This window comes from Engystomops pustulosus, chromosome 8 (genome assembly GCF_040894005.1).
Source record: "Engystomops pustulosus chromosome 8, aEngPut4.maternal, whole genome shotgun sequence".
Taxonomy (NCBI): Eukaryota; Metazoa; Chordata; class Amphibia; order Anura; family Leptodactylidae; genus Engystomops; species Engystomops pustulosus.
The window spans coordinates 98,096,713-98,122,453 of NC_092418.1; the positions used below are offsets into that span (position 1 = coordinate 98,096,713).

Sequence of the window (25,741 nt, forward strand, 5' to 3'; positions counted from 1 at the left end):
GGGTGACACAAGAGCTTACAGTCTATGAGGATGAGGGGTGTGACACAAGAGCTAACAGTCTATGGGGATGAGGGGGGTGACACAAGAGCTTACAGTCTATGAGGATGAGGGGTGACACAAGAGCTTACAGTCTATGAGGATGAGGGGGTGACACAAGAGCTTACAGTCTATGAGGATGAGGGGGCGACACAAGAGCTTACAGTCTATGAGGATGAGGGGGTGACACAAGAGCTTACAGTCTATGAGGATGAGGGGGTGACACAAGAGCTTACAGTCTATGAGGATGAGGGGGTGACACAAAAGGGTCAAAGCGATTGTATAATAGTCCAGCCATCTATATAAGGGAACAATCTAAAATTATTTAATAAATAGACATTCTGCTGCTTGAACCAGCCATCATTTACTGTTCACAAATGTAAAGCTGTCATTGTAAATTCTCCGATTTAACGAAGTGTCGAGACCACAGACTCCCTCGAAGGTAAATTTGGTAAACGACGGGTTAAGCCATTTCACCGTATTTAAATAAGCGAAAATGATTTTTAAAGCCAAAGTATTGCATTGGCCCAATGAGTGCGGAGAGAAATAATTGTGCGCCCCCCCCCCCCCCCCCCCCATCGTCTTCTTGCCTTGCGTCCTTACACTCTTCCACCAGCATGCACTCATTAATCAAAGACGCTGCACTCCTGCTGAGGGCAGAGAGGTTCATCAAATTGGCAGCCGGTTTGGTGTAAAGAACGGTGTAGTGAAGCTCTTAACGCACTGGGACATAAATAAATCTAAGGTCTTTGTATGCAAACCCTGGAGGTTAATACTGTATAATTCAATGTCCTGTCTTTGTTTTTATGATTGATGTTTTTAAATGTTTGAAGCTCCACGCGAGTCTTTCAGCGGGTCAGGGCTGACACAATCTCATTGGCTGAAGCGGGGAAAAAAAGCATTAGGTTGGCAGAGGCTGTAAGTCTGCTGCGGAGATTTAGAATTTTTTTTTTAATTTTTTTTTTTTTTTCCTCCCGTCTAGAAGATCATTGTCATTGCCTGAGATGTTCCAGTGATTGACAATCCCCGCTGTGATAATGGGGCCTCGGCGTACGAAATGCCAATACTCCACTCCTGTTTGTTCTAAAGCTTTTCCTGACTATTCGTATCTTTAACCAAGATAAGGGATTGAACAAACAAAAAGCCACTGGGACCCAGTGTGGGGAAGATAGGACGGGGAGTCGGCTCTTTTACATGAATTGGTTGCATATTCATAATTTAAGAACAGCTGCTTAGGGCGAGCACATAGTGATTTGCAACCTATTATCAACCATTCCGCTCACACATTCCCCCAGCCCTTCTTCTTCTTCTTCTTCTCTCTTCTTATATTGATCTACCTGCATTTACAGTCTGGTCACTGCCGCATCGGAGAGGTCTTTTTTAATTTTTTTTTTTTTTAGCTGCGTCAGCAACATAGGACGGCTCTAATTTTTAAATATTTAATTTTGACTAAACGCTGCGCCAAATGATACAGGCTTTGAAGAAGTAACATGTAAAGGTCAGCGCGACACATTCATCTCTAGCTGCAAAAAAGAGAAAAGGGATAAGGAGGAAACAGTCGGAGACGCGGCTCAGGGACCTTTGCGCAGTCTGACGGCGTCCGGCTTCGTATTTTTTCTCTGTTTTTGAAAAATTGCACGGGAGAAAATTGTTTTCACGAGGATCATCTATGGGGGTAGCGTTTATAATTTATCTGTAGCGATCATGGGGTAGGTCATCTCTGATAATGGAACGCAGGGATTATCCGGTGATTTAGATTTGGTTGTAGTTCTGTGATATCTGACACCTGGGCCTTGTATAGGTTGTGATATCAGATATAGAACAGTGTAGGGTTAAAGGAAATCTACCGTCAAAATCCATCATGACAAACCAGGGACATAACTCATGGATCCAGGCACCGTGACTGTAGTAATCTTCTTATATTTGTTATCCATGACCTCTTTCCTTCTAAAATCAACTTTTATAATTATGCTAATAATTATGGGTCATTAACAAGCCTCTCCTTGCTGTAGCTTCACAGGCTGTTACGCTGTGCAGAAACACCATTCCCCTACAGCTGTGTAGGATCAAGAAGAGGGTGGGGGAGAGAGAGACAGTGTAACAGCCTGTGAAGCTTCAGCACAGCTCTGGTAACGTCCCCAGGAGCCCTTTAGGCTCATTAGCAGAATTTTACAGGTTCATTTCTTGTTGTTCCAGATGATTTCTCCTTCTTCTAGCAAAAACCAACATGCGTAGGAAAGACAATGGTATGAGTTGTGCAAAAATGTGCGCCTTTTTAAAAAAATTTGTGTTCAGGCACAGGCTATGGTTCAATTCTCCACCAGGTCAAATCTGCCCTGCCAAGTGCTGTCGCTCTACGGATTTATTATGAGGCCAAAGCTTCCTGATAGATCTGACGGCTGTCGGGGACACCATCATATGATGGTGTCCCTTAATGTCCAAAAAGAGCACAGGGAAGGGGAAAAAAATTAAATGACCCCCATAGTGTATGAGATAAAAAGACAATGGGGAATATTTACTAAAAACTGTATATAGGGGGCGCCAGATTCAGGATTTCTGGCGCCTGTTCTTCTTGAATCTGGCGCTCCCTGCACTGCCTCGACAGAGTGCACCAACTTTTTTTGGTGCACCTTTAACAAGGAGCGTGCAACACATTTCTGACTGACTCTGCATGATAAATGTCGGCGCACGGTCCGGCTGAGCTCCGGAATGCCCCTTTCAGGGACGCAATTTGTGTCACATAAGGATTGCGCAGCCGCACCACACAAAAGGGTTGCGTGCAACACATATGTGGCACCAACACTTCTTAAATACCTGTGCAAGCGGTTTTCACATGAAAGAACGTTCAATGTCCGACAGAAAACTGGTGCAAGCACCTTAGTAAATGTGCCCCAATGTATATATAGATGCCATGTAATAAAAAATATACTGAATGTAGACAGTATCTCATAAGCGATATATAACCTCCATCAGAACCTCAGGGTCAAAGAACAACTCTGCTCCTCAGTGTTTGTCATGATAAAATTTAGCTGCAGGTGTTAATAATAATAATTCTTTATATAGCGCACACAGATTACGCAGCACTGCACAGAGTTTGCCAAATCGGTCCCTGTCCCCATGGGGCTCACAATCTAATCATCCTAGCAGTATATTTTGGAGTGTGGGAGGAAACCGGAGAACCTGGAGGAAACCCACGCAAACACGGGGAAAACATACAAAATCTTTGCCGTTGTTGACCTTGGGACTTGAACCCAAGTCCCCAGCGCTGCAAGGATTTAATGCTAACCACTAAGCCACCGTGCTGCCCAATGTGTAGAAAGCTTCTGATAAAACCTCCCAAAATATGATGATTTTTCATGGTGTCATTTCTACAGGATTCATAGTAGGTTTTTGGGCGCTTTTTATAGTCACATTGCAAAATCAAAAGCCTGCAAGCTGAACCCGCACCGAAAGTGAACACAGAATAATTCGGGTGAATTCACACTCATCAGATTTTTGGAGAAATATCTGAAAATGTCACATTCACATGTAGAGAACTTGTCCGGATTAGGCGATATTCTGTGATATACAGTATAAACCAGTTGGGGTGCCGCCATTGTAAGATGTAGGACAAACATAGACACTGAGAAATCCACCTAACACAAGGATAGAATTTCCTGGGGATTGTGATGGAATTTTGGAGCATCAGGGATACTTGGACAATTTGAGGCACAGGGGTTATGGATTGCAGGCAATGCTGCAAGGGTTTCCTCTAAACAGCTGCAGAGCCACAAGTTTATCTACCTTTGTTCTGGAAACATTTATTCCTGAATTCCTACAAGTCAGCGACCACTCTGCTTTACATCAGACATAATTGTGTCAATGACATTACTTCCCCCCAAGCTGATTGTCATGGCGTTACTTGCACATACATCTCTTAAGGACTGGACAGAAAGCATCCATTTTCCACATCTAGAAATGCAAGAAATTATCTTACAAATAAAATTGCAAACTGCAATCAGATCCTCCTGCTACATAAATGCTGCCAGTAGATAGGACACTGTCAGCTCTAACTGCTCTGTAACATGCTGCCTGCACATAGGAAACAATATGCAGTCTGCTTCAGCTCCTCCAGCTCTATAACAGCATGATGTTTCATATAAGACTGTATGTACAATCTGCTCAGCTCCTCCTGGTCTATGCCATGCTGCCTGCAGATAGGACACTATGTACAATCTGCTCAGCTCATCCTTGTCTATGCCATGCTGCCTGCAGATAGGACACTATGTACAATCTGCTCAGCTCCTCCTGTTCTATGCCATACTGCCTGCAGATAGGACACTATGTACAATCTACTCTGCTCCTCCCGCTCTACAACAGCATGATGTTTCATATAAGACTCTATGTACAATCTGCTCAGTTCATCCTGGTCTATAACATGCTGTCTGCAGATCGGACACTATGTTCAATCTGCTCAGCGACTTCTGCTTTATAACATGCTGCATGCAGATAGGACACTATGTACAATGTACTCAGCTCCTCTTGCTCTATAACATGCTACCTGCAAATAGGACACTGTACAATCTTCTCAGATCATCCTGCTCTGTAACATGCTGCCTGTAGATAGGACACTATGTACAATCTATGTACAAATTATGGACAATCTGATCAAAGATTTATTCCACATAATTATTGCTACCTGGCCTGGTCTCAACTTCTATAGGTGAGCTGTAGTGAAGACCACCTGATGCTAAGCATTCCTTGCTGTAGACGTATATGCTGTATATTGTGCAGGGATCTGGCTTAGGAAGCAGATGGATTGGCTATGGGTCCATAATTCAGCCAGATGCAGTTTTTGAAGCCAAAAGCAAGTGTGGATCATAGTGGGTGAGAGCATATATTGTAGAGGTGCTACTACTCCCCTTTTGTCACTTTACTCCTAGTTTGGACATCAAAAATTGCATCTGAAAAACTAAACATGTGAATGGAGCCTAATAATGTGGCGCTTCATGGCTTCCCATGTTCTCACTCTCCACTCTGTAATGTGTACTGTGCTTGTGTGAAGTCCTATTCATGAAGTCAGATCTCAATGGGGCACATTTACTTTCCCTGTCCTGTCGGGATCCGCAATCCGGACGGTCCAACGAAGATGAAGTCCGGCGCGATTCACCAACATCGTGCACCTGAGATCCTGCATCTGTCGCCCGCCCTCTGATTTGTGTCGCGTGAAAGCCGGCGCCGTTGTGCCAAAATCCGATCGGGTGCAGCAAAAATCCCTGTTAAATGTCGCGCAACACCGAAATCGTCGGGAAACCCAACGAAAATGCGGTCCGCGGACCCTTAGTAAATGAGCCCCAATATGTGGAATTTTGGGATAATACAGAAAATGGTACCTTAAGTAGTAAAACATGGCAGTCGTCAGACACCAAGACATTGTAGTCCCATCAAAGCACACTTTAAGGGTTAACCCATTTAGCAGTCATTACTTTTTGAAAAACAAACATATAGTATGTATGACAACAGATGCGGGGAAATTCGTGGTCATTTGTCCTCCAGATGCTCAGATTCTCGACATGTCATTTATTTTTATTCCTTTAAAGCCTGAACAATACTTTATATCCGTCATTTCATTTAATTCGTGTTTACATCTCATCCTACGTTTGTGGATGTACGTGACTTTTGAGTCGCTGTTTATGAAAAGATCATAGTCGTATTCAGATGAAAAAACTGCATATGAGAAATGTATGTAGACAAGCAGTGCTCTGATGAGGCCATATGGCAGAATACTTGTATATACAATGGAAACTGTGGAGCTCATGCATTATGTAACATTACTGTATCACTGTGTAGCAAGATTGTTTCTCACATTTAAATTTTTGGACTGAGGCGAAGTACACAATCAGGGCCGGCATTAGGGGGCGGCAAACTGGACATTTGCCCAGGGCCCACTGAATTAAAGGGGCCCCCTGCATGTGGACAGTTTGTGGGCAGAGGATGTATTGATCCTTTAATACCCCTTGGTTTTATGCCCGGGTGAAGATTCTGATCATTTATCTGCTGTCTATATATCTATCATCTATCTCCTGTCTATACATCTATCATCTATCTGTCTTGTTATCTATCTCCTATAATTTGTCTATTTCCTAACTATCTATCTATCTATCTATCTATCTATCTATCTATCTATCTATCTATCTATCTATCTATCTCTTCTATCTATCTCGTAGCTATTATCTATCCATCTATTAATCGATCTTCTATCTCTCTTCTACTGTATCTATCTCTCCGATCTATCCTCTATCATCTAACTAGCAATATTTATGCATCTATAAACCTATATTATCTTTCATATTTATCTTCTATCATCAATCTCCCTATCACCTGTCTATCAATGCAGTAGTAAAGAGAATACGGCACTTGGAGCATCTGTTCTATTATTTAATGATGGAGCACTTAGTGATAATACTAAGTTTTCCTATACTGAGGTTCAGTGATAATTGCCCTTTGTTGGGTGGCACCTTTAAAGGGACAGTTTTGACCATACAGATCCGCAGACAGTGTTAGGTTTAGACCGTGGAGAGATTTGTAACCTTTGTGTGTTTAGAAAGTAGCAGCAGGACTGTGAAAAGTATACCTTCATCCACTTTTTCAGCTCCTGCACGTGCTCTGGTTGGGTTTTTCAGCCTGAAGAGCTTTCTGCATTTTGGAAGGAACTGTTCCACAGACCCTCCCCTCTGCTCTGAGTGGCTGCTGTAAGTGCCCAACCAAATTTCTAATACAGCTCCTATTCGTAGCAATTGGGAGGGATTGAGTAGCAGCACAGTGCAGAGAGGAGAAAGCTCTTCAGGCTGAAAGACCCACCGCGAGACCCTTATAAGAGCTGCAGAGCTGGATTATAACTTCATTTTTCAAAGTCCATTCACTACTTTTAGCACACACTGGTATGGTCACACAGATCTCCAGGGCCAATACCTAACACTATTTGCAGCTTTGTATAGTCAAAACTGCTGACAGATTCCCTTTAAGGTTGAATTCATACATATCAAATTTCTGTATCTGGTTTTGCCAGGAGAACAAACCAATTTTTCAGTTGCAGAAAATTCTGCGACCAAACTGCCGTGTGTGAACACCTCCTACAGCTCCAGATAGGGACCAAAGGAAGCCATGGTTGGTTTCCGACTCTTACAGTCTTACAGGACTTGATTTTTTTGGCTTCTCTATGCGACGAGCAGAGTATCTTGCATGTTAATTAACCTGGCTGCTATTGTAATTGCTACCCTGACCAGTTTTATGCGTCCCCACCTTGTCCTGTCAGAACACGAGGCCGGCGAAGTGCACTAAATTGGACTTGATTTTATTATACATAAAAATGATTACATTTATCCTTTAGGATGTCCCGCTCATTAACACAACCCGAAGCGAGCCTATTAGAAATACTGCAGCACCTTCTTGCCGGAGAAGAGGAGCCATAATAATTGGATTTACTGATAATACTTTGCTACAATGTGCAATATTTTTTCCCCCCAGCCCCTAAAATAACGCCAGCAGCATTAATATTTGTTGCAAAGATTTTCATCAGTGATAAACACCACAGGCCATTAACCGTGCTCATTACTCTGGTTTATGCCGTCGCAGGTAGGCAGACATTAATTCTTGTTTTTGCGGTAAACCGTTGATTATGGAGTCGCTAAAATCAGCAAACATTCGCCGTAGTGATTTACTTGTCTTTCATGCTTTCAGAGGTACGAGTCTCTTGTGAGATGTACAAGCGGCCATACAGTAAAATACAGGCTCTTGATGTGCGGCTTTTCAGCGCCAACGCTCTGTATTAGTGTTCTTGGTTACCCGGAGAGGATTGTTTAATCTTTTCTGAATATATTTTGACCTGCAGAACGTAAGATTTCTTTTTAGTGTCATAGTTCTAGGCACTTTCCCAAATTGTCTGTTTATCATGGCCATGGGTGGATTAAGACCGTCACGGGCCTTGGGCTGCTTGAAAATTGGGGCCCCAAAAAGTATTTTTTTTTTATTTTTATGGTTCCCTCTTTCCTGCCCTGCAGAACTAGAACCAACTTTTATAGGAAATGACGGGGAGTCCCTTCTGTCAGCTTTCAGTGCTGCCATTTAAGGATCTTTGGAGGATCTTCAAAGGTCCTCGAAGAGGTGTTGTATATTGTACATGTGTGCCATGAGCCACAGGGCAGGCGTCAGGCAGGGGCGTAACTAGGAAAGATTGGGCCCCATAGCAAACTTCTGAATGAGGCCCCTTCCCCCTATGCTAGGCAGTCTTATTATCCCAGGGTGAGGGCACTCAAGTAACTGTAGGCCACATGCGGGAAGTAGACGGCAGGAAGCTAGAGATGAGAGAGTTCCCAACTGTGTACTCACTGTTATACAGTATTTCACTGTTATATACATAATATTATGTACTATACTAGCATTATATGTATTAAATGGTGCACATTTGCCATTCTTTAGTGTGTCAGGTAAGATGCCGGGGCCCCCTGACACTGCAGGCCCCATAGCAGCCACTATGGCTGCTACCACTGTAGTTAAGCCCTTGGCGCCAGTACTGGGCATACCCAGGCAAATGCCAGGGCCCATAGCTGCTGTGTAGGGCCCAAATAAGGCTGTACACAAGGAATCCATAGGGGTTGTATCTAATAAATCTATAGGAGGTGAGGGAGACTTTATATAAAATACCCTTGAGGGGTTTGGTACAATAAACTAGTGAATATTTTAGGGAACAGTAGTCTGTTTTAGTTTCTGAATTTGCAATGCTGCCACAAGAGTTCACTGCAAAGGGGCCCATTGAGGCTCTGTCGCCTGGGGGCCTACTGACACCTGAAACCGACCCTGGAGAGTCACCACACATGTATGAGGATTTCAGAGATGGAGGTCATTCTTTAGTGGGTGCTTTGGGAGTCTATGGCGCCTCCCAACAATAAAAATGTTTATCTTGGCTGCCCATTATTATTTACTATTGTTTGCCCATTGTCTTTATTTTGTTTGTACAGTATTTGTGCTAAAAAAAGTGCAAAGTCTTAAACACAGACCTTTGCATCACAAGCAGTTCAGAGTGGGAACTAGAGATAACCTGCTGTATTATAGGGTAGTCTTCCTCTTTCAATGGCGACTATACCTACTATCTGTATTATATATATATACATGTGATACATTAGTGTTTCTGTTTGCACAGGTCTCCTGTAGCCCGTCTTCTGAGACTCACACTTACCCCAGTGCACAGTCCTGAGTTGCTAATGTCTTAATATGTTATCTTTGTAATAGAACAAGATTGTTCTTGGCAGGAGGACGTTACTGGCGATGGCGTAGATGTGTTTCACATTTATGAAAGCCCAAAACAAACACTGGGTTAGAAATCCATTATTGACCTTCTGGCACTTACTAGTTTGATACCTATAAAGCATCAGGGCTCATGGCATTCGCTTATTAGAGTGCCATGACCCCCTTTGTAAATCCTGAGGGTCCCATCTCCTACACATCAGCTATTTAAGGATACTTTAAAGAGGATTTGCTACTTCTTCTTATATGTCTGTGTCTTTGTTAATAATTGAATTACGATAAAATATCCAATCCAAGCATCCTTTTTATAGTTCTGCGTGGTGCCATATTTTTGGAATTTTTTCTACAAATTTACAAAGTTGACAACCAATTTTTAATTGTTGGGGGTGCATCCAAACACAGACACTGTCCAATCAGTGCTGAAAATTTAAAGGGCTATACCAGACGAGAGAGGTCGGTCCGCGAATCATGTGAATCTTAAAACAGAGGAGCGTGGTCAGTGTATGAATCATGTGAATCATAAATCAGACAAGCGTAGTCAGTGTGTGAATCATGTGAATCATAAACCAGATGTGCGTGGACGGTCCGTGAATCATGTGAATCATAAATCAGACAAGCGTGGTCAGTGTGTGAATCATGCGAATCATAAACCAGATGTGCGTGGACAGTCAGTGAATCATGTGAATCATAAACCAGACAAGCGTGGTCGGTGTTAATCATGTGAATCATAACCCAGACAAGTGTGGTCGGTCCGTGAATCATAACCCAGACAAGCGTGTTCGGTGGTAATCATGTGAATCATAACCCAGACAAGCGTGGTCGGTCCGTGAATCATGTGAATCATAACCCAGACAAGCGTGGTTGGTCCGTGAATCATGTGAATCATAACCCAGACAAGCGTGGTCGGTGCGTGAATCATGTGAATCATAAATCAAAACAAGCGTGGTCAGTGTGTGAATCAGAAACCAGACGAGCGCTGTTGATCCGTGAATCATGTGAACTATTAAATAGATGAAATGGGTCACTGTAGGAATCATGTGAATCATAAAACAAATGAGCGTGGTTGGTATGTGAATCATGTGAATTATAAAACAGACGAGTATGGTCTATATGTGAATCATAAAACAGATGAGCATGGACCGTCCATGAACCATGTGAATCATAAACCAGACGAGCATGGTCGGTCCATGAACCATGTGAATCATAAACCAGACGAGCATGGTCGGTCCGTGAACCATGTGAATTATAAACTAGACGAGCGTGGTCGGTCCGTGAACCATGTGAATTATAAACCAGACGAGCGTGGTCGGTCCGTGAACCATGTGAATTATAAACTAGACGAGCGTGGTCGGTCCGTGAACCATGTGAATTATAAACCAGACGAGCGTGGTCGGTCCGTGAACCATGTGAATTATAAACCAGATTGGCGTGGTCGTCTATGAATCATAAAACGAAAGAGAGTAGTCGACCAGTGAATCATGTAAATCTTAAAATAGACGAGCGTAGTCGGTCGGAGAGTCCTAAAACAGACAAGCTTGGTTAGTCTGTGAAACGTGAATACGTGGTCAAGTAAATCATATTTTACCAACAGACCACAATCTGAGACTAATGTTGTCTACTTTTCACCTTAATTGATCAGTGCCCGTGGTCATCATTATAACCGACTGTACAACCGATTTGTTACACTGTACAGCACGTCGTAGTCAGAACCATTTTTCATGAATCGCTCATGTGAAACACAGATGTCAGACTGTGAGAAATCTACTGTGAAAACGCACAATATCCTCTGCCGATTATTGCCTCGTTTGTGTGCAGGTAGCCTTCACAATAGAAATGGTGGCACCCTGTTGGTGGCAAGATAATAATTAGCTAAATGGAACGGCAAAGCATAAAGTTATAAGAAAAGATGCTCCATAGTCATTATGTTATGTCCAATGCATGTATATACTAAACATATAAGTCATGACTAGCTAATGTGTGTGTGGGCCATGTGTCAGCCCCCATGATCAGATACTGATTGCCTCTTCAATCCTCTTGATACCACCCTGTAAATTGTCTCCACAAGTCACATGGCACACGGAGCCACACTGCTCTGATCTTACATTAAGCCCACTTGGAAACCTCGGAGATCCCCTTACAGGAGAACCTTCTTGGTGGACTCCAAGACAGGATTCAGGCTGGAGCGTCCATCATACACAGCAGTGAAAGTTCAAACCTCAATAGTAAATTTTGGCACGCGGGAAGATATTTGTTGAAAAGACACGGAAATGCAAAAGCATGCTAATGTTTCACAGCTGTGAGCTGAAATGGAAAAATCTCTTTTGCCCGAAGAAACTTTCTTCAGCTTGGAAAGCTATTCATTATTCATAAGACCTCACTTGTTTTTCTAAAGTTGAGGCACCGCTATTGAAGGAGAGACTTTGAGGAGAGGGATATAGTCCGGATACCCCCCTCAATTTAGGGCTCGCCTAGACTGTGCAGTCATTGCAAGAACATGGAGTACATTTAAATCATTGGTAATAGAGGATTTTATTTAATTATAATAAATTGGAATTGAAGAGGTTGTCCAAAATTGTAATATAATTATGTACAAGTAATATAAAGGAGTAACCTAGAAATTACCCAATTCTTGCACCAATGTTCAGTCCTACAGGGATGACATTGGGTATATAATTTGTATGACTACAGCCAGAAATTATGTGTAAGTGCTTGGGGTGAGTACTGAGGCCATATGGAGGTCATATGGAGCCGTTATACACCATGCACGTGAGCAGTACACAATACTTTCCACCCAGCGTTCATGATGTGTTCAAATGTGGACAAGACTAGACCAGGCCAATACATAACTTGGAGACCGGGAGCATTGCTGCGAACCCTATGTTGGCCATACAGCTTAGGCCCAGTTCACACCTGCACATGGACCTGCGTCATTGTCTTCCGTCTCCAAAACGTTAGAAAAGTCCAATGGATCCATTAAAATGTCCTTTAATTTCAATGGACTTGCAATGACTTTCGTTGTTTGAGTGGAAAACGGAATCTTCTTCTGTCTCAGATAACAGAAGTGATGAACATGGACACCAATAGAACCGGATCAGACTGCAATCACACATTCAGTTTTTCTGATGCAATTTTTGATGTCTAAACCAAGAGTGGAGTAAAGCTTTTGGCTTCAACTGTACCTGCAATCAATGAAGATAATTTGTAAAACTGTGTTTTTATTGAAAGTTTTTTCCATCAAGTAGCATGTAGGATAGACATAGCAATGGTAAGCACATCCAATAATCAAAAAACAAATTTGGAAAGAGAAGAAGTGTGATATATAAACAATATGCCGTTAAGAATAAGTCGGAGCAGGAGGCATGAAAAACAGTGAGAAGAAAGATTCATTGTGAAACAACAACCTTAAAGAACCTTAAGGTCTGTTTAATGGATCCGTTAGACTTCCATTAAAAAAAGAGTATAATGAATGTACAGTGAACTGGTCCATAGATGGCTATTCCTTCTGACCCCACTATACACACGTAGGGACAGCTTGGCTAAGCAGGGATGCATTTTTCATCCTTCAGCTAAATGATTGATCTCGTTGAAATCCAACATACCTGAATTTGTTTAACCCACCACCATCCCCACGCCCAGTATCCACCATTGTGCAAGGGTCGGAACCCCAAAATACATGTGTGATGTACATCTGGTTGAATGGAATTGGTGGAATTGTAACAAAATGTATATTATGTATAATAATGTATACTCCCATTTGTATAAGAGGACTCAACTCTAAACCAACTTTTTCCTTAGCCCTCTTGCAGAGGAGTGTCATTTTTGTCCCTTAATTTAACAGTTAGCACATGGAAAAATTAATTCCTATTGTCTGACACATGGGGTCATGGATTCCACGGTACCAAGCTTGACACTTCCGGTACCAAGTGTGACACTCCTGTCCGAGCTGCAAAATTCAGCACAGGTCTGATTCCTGCATGTGTTTTCATCTTGGCCAGTCTTTATTGATTTCCTCAGCACGTGAGTGGACTTCACATGTCTATGACACTTGGGGTGCAAACAATGGACCATGGATCGGTTGCTTGCAGCCCATGAAATGTTCATGTGCCTTACTCTCTGCATCGGTGGCAGTCCTATAGATTTAGACCCTGCAGGAAGGAAGAAGGAAGAGTTTCCCCATTTGTCGAAATTACTTTACAGATGAGAGAACTTGAAAAACTTTCAAAAACCTGAAAATGTTCTTTTCAAAACAAAATTTTGGAGCATGAACCCTCCATTAAGTTAATGGCAGCTGGCGGGATACCTTGGCTGTAGTGCCAGGCTACTCTGTATACCTCGCCTCCTCTGGGCCACAAGATTGTTATAAAGAGTCTGAAACCCCCGGGGACAGGCATAAAATCCTCAGCACCACAGGTCAAATCCAACATGTTCCAGGCACAAAAAAATGCTATTTAGGAAGCTTTGAAGCTGAGCTGTTGGCCAATATTGAAATTATTACCCTCTTTTTTTTGCAGCTCTGGGCCTCCATGTTTGTTCTAAGCCTCATTCATTCCAGCTGAAGTCAGGGCCCCAGCTATCAGCACTGTCGAAATTGTTCACTGGCTGTGCGGCTGCTTTTTGCATAATTTAAGCAAAATAGACAGGCTGAAGAAATGTGAGCGAATTTAATTGCAAATGTCTGAGATCAGATTTTTACTGGCACAGATTTTTTTTTTTCAATTTTTTTTTTTTTTTTTGCAGTTTCCAGGACCCAGAAAGCTCTTTCTAAACAGCCATAGAATAATAAGATACATTATTGCTTATGGTAGTCGTATCTTCAAGATATGCAGTAATGTATTCACAGAAAGCTCCTAGATCCTTATACAGTTCTTAGAATTGCAACATAGTTTACAATCACGTCTTTTTTTACCTTTGACCTTGTTTACCTTTAACCTCCAGCCCTTGTCGCTTCTCTTGACATGTCTGTTTTAGTAATAATTGTATTCCCTATACAGGCAGTCCACTGTTTACGTACAAGACAGTTTAGGTCTTTAGGTTTGTTGTTAAGTTGAATTTGTATGTAAGTCGGAACTGGTATATTTTGTAAGTGTGACTCCAGACAAATTCCTTTTTTGTCCCTGGTATTTTCAACATTTTGGGTTGTCATTGGATCAAGGATTATCAATAAAGCTTCAATGCAGACACCTTTGATAAATCTACAGTTGATTATTGCATCTTGGGGCAAGTAAGTTCAGTAAATTACATAGGGTGTCCTTAAGTCTTGGACCCCCTGAAATGTAACAATACGTCTCTTCTTAGATCTATACTTTGTTCACACTAGTGGCATACAAAGCCACAGAAAACAGAGAACAGAGTGCGTTCACATATATCATGCCCTTATGGTGAAGGGATGCACCCATCTCATATGCCATGGATCCCATAGAAAATTATAAGGTCCATTCTGGAATCGGTTCCGTCTACAGTAGCAGTACTTCCCCATGCTGGGTTGAAACTGATGTTGAGACCTTATATATTGCATGTGAGCCTGCCCTTACGTACCAAAATCCAATGCACATCAATAGAACCCAATGAATGGGTCCTATCTGGATTTCACATTTTTAGCAGAAATATTAGGGTAACAGAGCACTGTTCTTATAGTCCAATAGACCGGATGACAGATCTCCATTCTACTAATAGTCCTATGAACAAATGGCAAAATTCATCTTACAGCCCTTAGGAGCTACCCACATTCCGGGACCGGTCCAAAAGGGTCCCACATAAAATCAATGAAAAGGGGAAAAAAATCTGTGTTTTAGGAGACTAGAGGAGCTTATATACCAAATTCCAAAACAATTGGTGCAGCATCAGTTTGCGCAAATTGTATTTGGACCTGAATCTAATTTTTCGAAGATTTTGGCAGAGCTTCAACAAATTAAATCTTGAATTATTTGCTCAAATCTAATAGCCAAATACATTACTTGACTGTCTTTGGCAATCTTGGTTATTTAAATGGGGGGGCATGGGACCCCCCATTGTTGCGATTATAGAGCTAGTGAGTCACTCCAGCAATTAGCCATCAGTCTGCTGTTCTGTGAGTTGGTTGTGATTGTAAAATAGTGAAATGTGATTGTGAGCGTCATTAGATGCAGAGACCAGAGAGTCTGTTGTCAGTACCTAGCGGCAGTATATGTTAGCACCATATAAATGTTTGGTCATGAATCATTAATTCTTATATTTTATGACACTTCTCTTTATGAATATTTCGCTCATTTGCAGTCGAGGCATTGTTTACTAACACTTTCCAGAACCGTGCTAAGAAATATGCACATTTTATGCACCGTGAGCTCATTTACATGATAGACACACATATTCCAGTATTTCAGATGATTTGTGCTGCTGAAGAAAAACACCATCATTATCTAGAGATTGGTAAAACTATTCCTAAAACATTAGGGGTGATGATACCAATAGTGTGTCCTAGTAATCTCTATGTTATGGTTAGCTGGGGTGTGGAGTATCCATTGTGTGTTCTGCATCCTAGTGATGACATTATACCCATAAAATGTAAGCCATATAATAGACCGCGGTCACTGTGTGTTTTTTTTTTTTTAACAATACAGATTTTGATGAAATTCAAAATTGTAAAAATTCAAAAAACAGTAAAATTGCAAAAACAGATTTGCCGACTTCAGCAGAATACAGAAAAGTATCAGTTCATGGAGCGTGGTGTGTCCACACTGTGATCCTAAGTAGTAATGAAAATGCCCCCACTGACTGTATCACAAATAAAAAGGCTTACTTTCATCTAGTAAAACCAGCATGGAGCAATTGGGCACTATATGTGTACCCTGCAGCTCAGTGACCACACAGGTCCCGCATTACTGAGACCAGCCATGATATGGAATTTTGTGAATATTTGCACCCATCTCTACAGCGATGAGGAATATGTTGGCGCTATAGCAATAGTGGATAATAAAGTAGCTTTTCGACAGCTGATGGTTGCCCAGACTTGTCCAAACCACTAATATGTATTTTTTAGTATTTCCCCAGACATATGATTAGTACAAAGAACGATCAGTGACTTATTTAAATGCTTTTACATTGAGAGCAGCCACCAGCTTCAGCAGAATACAGAAAAATATCATTTCAGGGAGCGTGGTGTGTCCACACTGTGATCCTAAGTAAAAATGAAAATGCTCCCACTGCCTGTGTCACACATATAAAGGCTTATCTTCATCTAGTAGAACCAGCGTGGAGCCAATGAGCACTGTATATGTGTACCCTGCAGCTCAGTGACCCATATTACTGAGTCCAGCCATGATATGGAATTTTGTGAACATTTGCACCCATCTCTACAGCGATGAGGAATATTTTGGCGCTATAGGAATAGTGGATAATAAAGTGACTCTTCGACAGCTGATGGTTGCCTAATCTTGTCCTTACCACTAATAAGTATTTTTAAGTATTTCCCCAGACATAAGATTAGTACAAAGAACGATCAGTGACTTTATTTAAATGCTTTTACATTGAGAGCAGCCGCCGGCTTCAGCAGAATACAGAAAAGTATCATTTAAATTGAAAATGCAGACACATCCAAACGGTGAGGAATGGAGCCGGCAATGTCTATGATGATCCAATTATATATTATCTGTGCTAAGATCGGCATTAACCATTTCACTGGCCTACATAAAAGGATTATTAGGAAAACAGAGGAGAAATGTCGGGGAAGAATCTTTTTAATATGTAGAATTGTAACCTTCAGTTCCATGTCGTTGAATTGATTCCATAGAGTTACAATGTAAACACTGCTTTGTCTGCATAGTTACAGCTCAGCTTTCGGCTCTTACCACACTCAACTTTTTTTTTTTGTCTTTTGGCATATGTATTCACAGGCCGGGCCAGGAACAGTGATGTATACATTCCCCTGCAGTACAAACAACCGATCACATTAACCTCTTACAGGAAAGACCAATAAAAGATATAGACAGTTTCTAGAGGAGAAATTCCTTGCTGCGATCAATCACTTTCTTTTAGAGACTTAATTATACTGTATGGCTGACTTGTCTTTGTGCTTGACTTTGTTACACTGCGATACTTACCAAGATCCCAAGCACAATTAAAAGTCCTCCATAGAGTATAATTAATTCCATACAACAAGGTTTTAATGACTAGTGATTTCCAAAGGGTGATCAAGCTCCAAAAATTCTCCTGTAAAGCTTAGACTGTAAGACCAGACTCTTCACAGTTCTATAGAGCTGAACTTCGATCACAATAAGAGCCTTTAATAACCTGAATTCAGTATCACCAGGGGGCTCCTGGTACTATTGTACCTTGGGAGTTACACCAGCTTTATAACAAATTCCCTTGTTTTGTTTCATACATTTTGGGTTAAAATGTATCTGTTGATTGATGTGGAGCTAAAATATTGGGGCACATTTACTTACCTGGTCCGGAGGATTTCCCGAAAGTGCATTGTCCGACAACGACAATGCACTGTGCCGCGATTCAATGAGATTGTGCGCCCCGATTTCCTGATTGTGCCGCATTATGTCCACCAACCTAAGTTAGAAAAAAAACATTGAAAATGACACAATCCAGTTTAGAGCCATAATGCCTATTTTAGAGCTGTGTGTATACCTGACACTGGCCATGGGTCATATGTAATACCCATAAACATGACAAAACATCAAAAAACAGATGATATGCATATTCTGAAATTTGGCAGAGCCAATGGAAAGTACTGCTCAGCCCTAAAAAAGCAAGCCCTCATACAACATACATACTTTTTTACATTCTACATTCACACGAACGTATGGGGGACGTATATACGGGCGACGTATTTACGACGTATATACATCCCCCATACACCGCAATGGCCTCACGGCGCGGTACGGGAGTGGTATGGTGCAGCACATGTGCGGCACCGTACCAATCCATAGCCCGTAGAAAGATAGGACATGTTCTATCTTTCGACGAAATATGGCGCTGGGCCCTATGTAACTCTATGGACAGGGGCGGGGTGAGTGGCACTCTCCCCCTCCTCCTCTCCCCGGTGCCGATGTACGCCTGCTGTACCGTAGTATATCGTGTGAATGTACTAAACATACTTAGCACCAAAATTATGCCATATAGAAATACAGCTCCTCCCATAAAAACCAAACTCTCCAACAGCTACAGGAATGGAAAGGAAAAAGCGTGTCTGTAATAAATTCTTCCACTAATGTGATCATTCAAGGAGAACATATAAAAATAAGCAAAACGAATTGTAGTTTTGTGTATTAACAAATAGGATACTACACGGCGCGCCCCTATAAACAGAAAATAATATTGATACTGGTGAGACGCAGCATGAATGTGATTATTAAGTAAATCTTCCATTGTCTCTGCCAAAAGTTCTCAAGACGACGGCATGACATTTAGTTTTGATTTCCCGTTGCAGAGCTGAGATTTGGCGGATGTTCAGTAAAGGCTAAATTAGGTCGCCTCTACATAAAGTTGTTCAACAGATAAATGAGCCTTTGGTGTCCACTGAATTACAGACGCCGCATTGTAAGAATATTTACAGTAAAATTCCACCTTCAGAGCTACTTTTTGGAAACTCACTTATCTTTAAGGTCAGACTTCCACATCAAGTTGCTGTGGAGACCTGATTTGCACTGATTTAGATGGGTTTTCTGATAGAAAGCAGCCATAAATTTGGGTAATAGACTTTATATATCAGCCATATGAGGGCTATTCTCCCCTTTTAACCCAATACGGGATATACAGTGTAGGTGTGTAAATTTATGTCAATAGGGTTTGGCCACTTATAGCAAACTTTTAACAGGGTAAGTATAAGACTCCAACAGAATCAGTTGTGGATTATAATATAGGTGGATTGGGCGGTAGCCGGGGCCCAAGCCTTTTGGGGGGCCCATGGCCACCCAAACCACCCACCAAATCTTTGGTTTCACCCATGAAATCCTAATGATCTGTTCCTGCTCTCAATACACCTGTACACAAGAGCCATTTCAGGACCTTTTAATTGAAAGCAGCAGAAGGGACTCATCCTCCATTCCCCAAGGGGCTTTAATATTCATACAGCCCAGGGCCCAATCCGCCTCTGTCACCCATATTATAGTTGCTCTGTTGAAGTTTGCAGCTCACCGCCAGGGGTTTCAGGTCTTGTGACCTACGTGCAGCGGGACTTGGGACTTCCTGTGACATCAACGATGTCCTTCTGGCTTCTAGGAGATGGAGGAGGCCATGCAGCCTGTATTGTTTGCACATATCAGTGGTTGGAGGGGGTGTGCACAATCCATGTTTACAGTCCGTCTATCGGAATGTAAGAAATACAGATGCCACATTGATAACACGCAGGATAGGACTGTGTGTGGTCTGTACATGTAGATCAATTGCTATTTAACACAATCATGTGATCCTTCAAGAAGTTGGGACAAGCTAGTGATATTATTTCCCAGTCTTCCGTTTTTTCGCCGGTCCACAAAAATGGATGACATATGGATTACACACAGGTAATTTTTGCAGATGTATGGCTCAGAAGCGGTTTAGACACTGGTAACACATGCGGTGAACCAAAACACTCTCCTGCTTGAGGCGAGCTATAGAATGGCGCCCCACCCCATCCCATGCAGTAGAAATATATCAGTGGGTCCTTCATGCAGCATTTTACACCCGTTTCCACATTGGGTGTGAAGAGACACTAGGGCACATTTACTTACCCATCCTGACACGTTCCCCCGAAAGTGCATTGTCTTACTGGAATGCACTCTGCCGTGATTCACTTGTGCGCCCGATATCCTGCATGTGTCGCTTCCCCGCTCAGGCCCACCGGAGTTCACCTTCTCCTTCCTGGTGCATGTAAGTGCTTGGGCTTCCAACACAATTTGCATGTTAAATCCCGTGCTTAGTCTGAATCAGTCGGATCGTCCGAAATTGTATCGCATGGAAGCCAACACAGCTGCGACACAATCCCTAGTTAAATACCTGTCACAGCAACGCGAATCCCGAAAAATGTCGGAAAGTCCGACGAAAGTGGACCTTTAGGAAATAAGCCTCAATATTTTTAAATGCCAGGACCTGCTTTGTAGCAGGTGACAGCACCCCAGATGCTGCCCCCATCTTGCTGCAGTTGGTGCTGCCTGAGGCGAGAGGCTCCACTCGACTCATGGCTGGTGCACCCCGGGAAACACGAGCCACAAAAACGGATCACAGATCTGTGATCACAGCACAGTGTTGAAAAAATGTATACATAGAAATGTTGCAGGAGCTGCTGCACTTCCATAAAACATCAAAACTTTATTTTTATAGTAGTTTAAAAAGCAGCTGTACAGAGGTTATGGTCACACTGGTCGGTGCGTTCCGAACCGGCTGACTAAAATAAATTGAGACTAAAATAAATACAATTTAAAAATTACATTATTGTACCCAGTATGAGACCATTTTGCCCCTTTCATGGCACCACTTTAAGAACTTTTCCACCATTGTCCTTGCGCCCTGCACAGTGAAATTGACAATTTCCGGATTCGGACACTTTCTCTATGTTATGATAATCAGCCATAGGAGACGGAGCGGGGCCCGGCCACCGCTGCAGCTTTATGCCCCGGCTAACACACAGCAGATGTACTGGGAGTATTTATGGCATGCTCTACAGCGGATATGTTGGCTGACAAGTTAATGGTGCACCCTAAATGTATTGTTTTGCATAATAAAATGTATCATGTGGGCGATTTAACCTCCTCATTGCCAGAGAGATCAGTAGTCATTTGTCACATAGAAGCGGAAGCCTTGGATACGGTTAAATCGGAGACGTTGTGCGGATCGGTAATTAGAAAGAACTGATGTCAGCTCGGCTGTAAGATCAGTTAGTTGAACATATTAGTCACGCCGCTATGTAGCTAGGGAACAAAACATACAGTAGGTTGAGAATTGTATCATTTGGGTCCACATAAATGAAAGTATTGTTCCCAAGAGCTGGCAATCATCTTCAAGCTATTTGAATGGGTTCTTTTTTGGTGTGTCTGAAAAATGAGAATTGGATCGTCCTGATTTCTTTCTGTAATCCTAGCAGCTTGGTTATTACTTGCTCCCTTTGTGTTGCTATGGGTAAAGCCATAGTAAAAAGCATCAGGATAAATTGACAAGCTATGGCCTGCAAACCGTATATACCCTGCGCCGTATTCTTGTGTGCACTCTATGAGTGATATGTAATCTCATCCACTTTACTGCTGCCGTACAAAGCCACTGGCAAATCCGTATCCGCTTCTCCGTTGTGAGTACGAGCCGGATAAACATTGGGGTATTGTATTTCAGCTCCCACAACAAAAAACTGATTAAGGGGCAGCAATGGTGAACACCCTCTGTCAGGGGAACTTGTAACTTGCGCTTTTTTGATGTGACCCCTGCATGGAGTGCCAGATATACTAAGACTATCTGCAAACATTTCGGATTCCACACGGATTTTGGCGTGGAAAATCTGCAGCATAATAGTAGCATTAATGGAGTTTTTCCACGAAACAAGTTAGGCCCTATCCAAAGGGGCCTAACTTATCCCCACAGATCACAAGAACAGGGATTCCAATGGGGTCCTCGGGGAGTGACCAGAGGGTCCGACGGAGGTACGGTGATCTTGTGATCTGTCTGTTTTGTTTCATCATCGAGACCCCTCACTGATGAGCAAGTAAGGCCCTATCCTGCGGGTAGGGCCTAACTTGTTTTGTGGGAAAAGCCCTTTAAAGTGAATGTGATTTGGAAAATTTAAAAACATTTTTTTTTCAGCACTGAAGTTGTTGCTCAGTGCAGAAAATATAATAACGATCATGTTACTTTTTTATGTATCCTCGCACAAGTCTATGGGAGAGTGAAAATCTGCATCAACTTGTAGTTTTTGGTCTCAGAAAAAAGAAGAACAAAAAGGCATGTGGAAAATCAGCATTAAAAAATGTACGAAAAAATGCAACACAAATCTGCACATAATCAGCACCAAAAAAAAGCACCTAAAACCCTGCATATTGGATGCAGATTTTCATGCAGCTTTTCCACGTGACAATCCAGGAGTTGGGCAGATCTTGCTGGCCTCCTTAGTATGTACATTGCACTGCTGTGCAGCTGGATATTCCCACTCCAGGCCCTGCCATGCCGTCCGCAGTCTGGTACAGCGCACTACGCACCACTCCAGGCCCACTTGGCTTAGAGGTGGTGTAGTTGCAATTCCTTGCCCTTCTCCAGGAATCGCCAGTACAAGCCTTAATGAATCCCTCCATAATTTTAGTGCTGGAAACATTTCCAAAATATGGAAAAGTTCCCTTATTGTTCCCTTTTCCTTAACGTGGATTATGGTTAATGACCATTTGAGTCATTTTCTCACTGAAAGAGTAGACAAATTTGACAAAATTTGGAGTAAATGGCCATCACTATGGCAACGTATATACGGTAATATCCTCTTTTTTGAGGATGGTTTCTGGAATGCCTGGGGGTAGGTTGAAGAGATCCCGCCAATTCATCTCCCCCTTACCTTTTCCCTCTTACCTTCCCATTCCAATTCCCATTTGGAGGTCTAATTTTACTTTTTTATTGATATTCTCTATATTTCTTGGTTGTTCCAAGAGATCAAGTGGAGAAAAAGTTATTTATTATTTCTAGCAGGATTCTAACAATATGATTTATAATTAAATATTTTGTCGACCCCTCTGTGATGTCACCTTGAACCCCATGTATAAGCCTTGGTTTGCTCTGAAATACATTGTATTGCTGTTATCCTAAGTTACAATTTACCTCCAGGTTGGAGGAATTTGTCCTGTAATACAAAAACATTGTTACCTTAAAATACATGAGTTCAAAACTAAATATGAGATTTTTTAAAGCTGAACTAAACTAGTTGCATAAAGGAAAATAATAGACTTTGTGATATACTTTAAAAGTGTCCTTCTTTTGCCCCTCCCTTTCTTCCTTCTATTAGCATTGTGTACCAGATCAGTTTTTCCTCATCTACTTACAGCTGATAGAGAAGGAGAAGCTGATAAAGTGTCAAATTACTTATCTCCTTACAGACAGTCATATGGGGGAGATTTATCAGTGCTTCTAAACCAGTTTTCTGGCGTACAATAAATTCCCCCCACAGTTTTACAGAGCTGAATTATCTTGAGAAATATTCTTGTTCAGTTATTTAATCTGTTTATGTTTTCATTTCAGCTGCAAAAGTGATGACACAGAACTGACCACATTTTTCAAGGTAAGGCATAATTCACAGGAAAACGTATATGCTCATGAGGTACACTTTGTGTATTAACCATCCAGTTGGATAAGCTCAGTAAAGTTTTGGTCATGCTCCAGACAGGAGGGTGTAGCAGATCAACTTCGATCACAAACAGTGGCGTAACTAGGGAAAGCAGGGCGCTATAGCAAACTTTTGAATTGGGCTCCACTTACCCCTTAAAAATATGCATACAGTATATACACAACATATATGCATACATTACAGTATATTCATATCCAATACTCCAAATGCCGGGGCTCCTGACACTGTAGGCCCCATAGCAGCTGCTATGGCTGCTATCCTTGTAGTTACGCCCTTGATCACAAACCTCATTATTCTTACCATATAGATTTTTGCATTGTGCCCATCCCAGTGATTTCCGCTTCTTGTGTAGCAGCTGTATGCAAAGACATTTACAAAATGGAAACTTGCTAAAAAGTGCTAATGCACATGCCGAAATTTTCATTAGTGCAGAGGATAAGGGTCCGATGGCTAGAGGTCTGACCATAGGAACTACAGCAATGATAATAATTATAATACTGGTAAATCTTTATTGATATATAGCGCTGAACAGATCATGGGGGACACATACTAATACAGTACTAAGTACTAAGACAGCACAGAGCAATGATGTGATCCAGTGGCGTACATTGGTGATGCAGGGCCCCATAGCAGACTTCTGAAGGGGACCACCTGCCAGCTTAAAGGAAACCTACCACTTGAAGTGGCAGGTTTCCGATGGCAATACCGAGCACCAGCTCAGGGTGAGCTGGTGCCGGAGCTTATTTTTGTTAGTGTTTTAAACCGCGGTATCGCTCGGCGCTTACCATGCGCGCGGCTCTCCTTCATTTCCTATGTAGCCGCGCGTGGTTTAAAACACTAACAAAAATAAGCTCCGGCACCAGCTCACCCTGAGCTGGAGCTCGGTATTGCCATCGGAAACCTGCCACTTCAAGTGGTAGGTTTCCTTTAAAAATATACAGATATTACATTCCTATATACATAAACATACAGTTCATCACTCATACATACACATTTATACACTGTTACACACATATAGAACATATACATCTCACATATACACACATACAGTGCCATATACAGACATACAGCTTACATACACACATAACGTACTGTATATATACACACCTTACACCATATACACATACAGCATATACACATCACAGGTACACACACATAAACAATATATATATATACCACAATGTGCAGCATAATATGTATATGACGGTGCACATTCTTCATTCTTCAGTGTCAAGTCGGATGACGGGGCCCCCTGACACTGTGGGCCCCATAGCGACTGCTATGGCTGCTACCGCTGTAGTTACGCCCCTGACGGGATCAGATGGAATAATACAAGTCAGGGCCCTTCTCCCAAGAGCTTACAATCTATGAGATCACAGGAACGGCGTCTCCAACTCTTGAGTGTGCTACATGTGAATTCCCAGTGTTCGATCCATTCCAATATAAAGCTTCGAAGAAGTAAAAAAGTGCATGTTATGATTTGTGTGTCTGCATGATCCGAATTTCTACTTGTCCTACTAGGACGCTTCAATATTTTGATAAGAAACCTTTAAAAGGCCGACATCTTTGGTGCTGCTTATGGAAGTTTTGTAAGATCCTGCTGAACACACAGGGACGCCCCAATAAAATAGTTTTGTCTATGGGCAGATTAACCTGAGAGCATTGATATTCTAAAGCGCTGATCTATAGACAAAGCGAATGTTTGCCTTGGATCTTGGGAGGATGATACACCTCTCCCGGAGCTCATTTAACTGTGTTGAAATTGCATCGCAACCCTCATTTCCGAAAAACAATATTTTGTCAGATGATGATATAAAAAAGATATATCTGAAAGGAGCCGTTCTCTATAATTTGCCAGTCCTTTATATATCCTTCAGTGTTGTTGCTTTTTCGCTGTTTGCGTTTTCTTTTATGTGGATTTGTGCCAGCTCAGTGCTTGCTTCATTGTGAGCTGAATAAGACAATCACAAGTCAGGCATGTAAGCCTCCTAATGCAAAATAGATAAAGGGGAGTGTTCAGGGAGATCGCTTACTCTATATGGGGAGACAAGATGTGTGCTATATAGAAGGCGAGGGAGGCCATTTTCATGTCAGGGTCCTGTATAGGAAGACAGGATTTTACAGTTTTAGCTGCAAAACAAAGCTGCAATG

The 25,741-nt window shown here is 42.0% G+C and overlaps 1 protein-coding gene across 22 annotated transcripts in view; it reads left to right on the forward strand.

Moving 5' to 3' along the window:
• Positions 1–25,741, forward strand: part of BAZ2B (bromodomain adjacent to zinc finger domain 2B) — a 270,525-nt gene that overhangs the window by 68,098 nt on the left and 176,686 nt on the right. For all 22 annotated transcript variants that reach the window (XM_072121914.1, XM_072121912.1, XM_072121913.1 and 19 more), the window contains one exon: positions 23,485–23,524. The gene's annotated coding sequence lies outside the window, so the exon portion shown is untranslated. The remainder of the gene's footprint in view (positions 1–23,484; positions 23,525–25,741) is intronic.